Source organism: Arachis ipaensis, chromosome B08 (genome assembly GCF_000816755.2).
Source record: "Arachis ipaensis cultivar K30076 chromosome B08, Araip1.1, whole genome shotgun sequence".
In the NCBI taxonomy this organism is placed as follows: domain Eukaryota; kingdom Viridiplantae; phylum Streptophyta; class Magnoliopsida; order Fabales; family Fabaceae; genus Arachis; species Arachis ipaensis.
This window is the reverse complement of record NC_029792.2, coordinates 91,340,614-91,343,525: the sequence shown is the minus strand read 5'-3', so window position 1 is coordinate 91,343,525 and position 2,912 is coordinate 91,340,614.

The window sequence follows — 2,912 nt, the reverse complement described above, 5'->3', positions numbered from 1 at the left end:
CACCCTTTGTGTTGGTGGTCCACCTGGCTCCAGGGATACATATGTCCTCTAGAATCTTATCCAGGCCCTTGTCTGTTCTCATCATTCTCCTGTTGAAGGAGTCTGGATCATCTTTCAGCTGAGGTAGCTTTAAGATCTCTCTGATCTTGTCAGGGGTGGTATGAACAATCTTTCCTCTGACCATGGTCCGATATTCATAGAAAGCAGTTCCAGATAGTTTTTGCTTGTCAGTCTGCCACATATTAGCATAGAACTCCTGGATCATATTCCTTCCCACTTTCGTTTTAGGATTAGCTAGGACTTCCCAGTTCCTGATTCGAATTTGCTCCTGGATCTCCAGATATTCATCTTCTTTCAGATCGAATCTAACTTCCAGGATCACTGATCTCAGACCCATTATTTTATTATAATGGTCTGAATGTTCTTTAGATAAGAACTTCCCTTGATTCCAAAGTGGTTTCGGAATGCTCTCTTTCTTGCCTCTTGGAGTGGGTTGTTTTCCTTTAGGAGCCATGATCTTAGTGATCGCGGATAAACACACCAAACTTAGAGGTTTGCTTGTCCTCAAGCAAAAGAAAAGAAAGGAGAGGGAAAGAAGGAGAGCTAGGTGCAATTGTTGATGGGAGGGGAGGGAGGCCGAACTCGAATTTAAAGGGAGGGAGGGTGGGTTTTCGAAAAAAGAGATAAAGATATGATAAAAAGATTGATTTGGAAAAGATAAGATAGAAGATATGATAAGAGAGGATATAGTTTAAAATTGAAAAGATATGAAAGATTTTTGAAAAAGATAAATCTAGATTTTGAAAAAGATAATGTGGAGATTTGAAGAAGATGTTAGTTGGAAAAAAATTAGATTTGTTTTGAAAATAGGATTTGAAAAGAGTTGGATTGAATTTGCAAAGAGGCTTGGCGCTTATGGATTAAGATACATTTGATATTTTTAAGGTAGGGTTTTTAGAAATTAGGGATTTTAAAAATTAGGGTTCTTAACATGTTTATGCAAGAATTCATGAATTGAAGTATGAAAATCAAGATTTGAATGAAAAAATATGAAGAAAAATGAATTTTGCCTCCTCCCCATCATCCTGGCGTTTGAACGCCCAAACACTGCCTGTTTTGGGCGTTCAACGCCCAAATACTGATCTCTTGGGCGTTCAACGCCCAGTTGTTGCCCTTTTCTGGCGTTGAACGCCAGATTGCTATCCTTACTGGCGTTCAGCGCCCACTGGCTGCCCCTTTTGGGCGCTGAACGCCCAAAATAGGCTCTTACTGGTGTTTTCTTGCCAGTGAGCTCTTTTTCTCTGTTTTGTGTGCAGATTCCTTCTGTAATCCTGTGAACTTATGCAATTGATTCTTTACCTTGTTATCAATGAACTCTATATAAACAAATAAAAATAAAAATAGGGCAAAATGCTTAGAGGATTGATGCCCCATGGCTGGGTTGCCTCCCAGCAAGCGCTTCTTTATTGTCTTTAGCTGGACCTTGCTGAGCTTTTAGTCTAGCTTCAGCCTTGAGCACTCTTGCACAATGTTGCCTTCAAGATAATGCTTGATTCTCTGTCCGTTGACAATGAACCTCTTATCAGAATCAATATCTTGAAGCTCCACATAACCATATGGTGATACACTTGTAATCACGTATGGTCCCCTCCACCGGGATTTTAATTTCCCGGGGACTAGCCTGAGTCTAGAGTTGAACAGCAGAACCTTCTGTCCTGGCTCAAAGATTCTAGATGACAGCTTTCTATCTTGCCACTTTTTTTATTTCTCTTTATAAAGCTTGGCATTTTCGAAAGCTGTGAATCTGAACTCCTCTAGCTCATCTAGCTGGAGCAATCTTTTTTCTCCTGCTAATTTGGCATCAAAGTTTAGGAATCTGGTTGCCCAATAGACTTTATGTTCCAGTTCCACGGGCAGGTGACATGCCTTACCATACACAAGTTGGTATGGAGAGGTCCCTATAGGGGTCTTGAATGCTGTTCTGTAAGCCCACAGAGCATCATCCAAGCTCCTTGCCCAATCCTTTCTACGGGTATTTACTGTCCGTTCTAGGATTCTCTTTAATTCTCTGTTAGAAACTTCAGCTTGTCCATTAGTTTGTGGATGATATGGAGTAGCCACCTTATGGCGAATTCCATACCGAACCATGGCAGAGTAAAGCTGTTTATTGCAGAAGTGAGTGCCCCATCACTGATTAGTACTCTAGGGACACCAAACCTGCTAAAGATATGTTTCTGGAGGAATTTCAGTACTGTTTTAGTATCATTGGTGGGTGTGGCAATGCCTCAACCCATTTTGATACATAGTCAACTGCCACCAGAATATAAGTGTTTGAGTATGATGGTGGGAAAGGTCCCATGAAGTCAATTCCCCATACATCAAACATTCTCAGAGATCTCGAGAGAGGGGAGGGGCGTCCTTTCTACTGGCTCTATCCGGGATAGATGATCAGCCACTTGGTTCTCTGTCCCTTTCCTGTCTCTTATTTCTATATCAAACTCTTGCAGAAGCAACACCCATCTGATGAGCCTGGGTTTTGAATCCTGCTTTGTGAGTAGATATTTAAGAGCAGCATGATCAGTATACACAATCACTTTTGATCCTACTAAGTATGATCTGAACTTGTCAATAGCGTAAACCATTGCAAGTAATTCTTTTTCTGTGGTTGTGTAATTTTTCTGGGCATCATTTAGAACGCGACTGGCGTAGTAAATGACATGCAGAAGCTTGTCATGCCTCTGTCCCAACACTGCACCAATGGCGTGATCACTGGCATCACACATTAGCTCAAATGGTAATGTCCAGTTTGGTACAAAAATGACTGGTGCTGTGACCAGCTTAGCTTTCAGCGTTTCAAACGCCTGCAGGCACTCTGTGTCAAACACAAATGGCGTGTCAGCAGCTAGCAGATT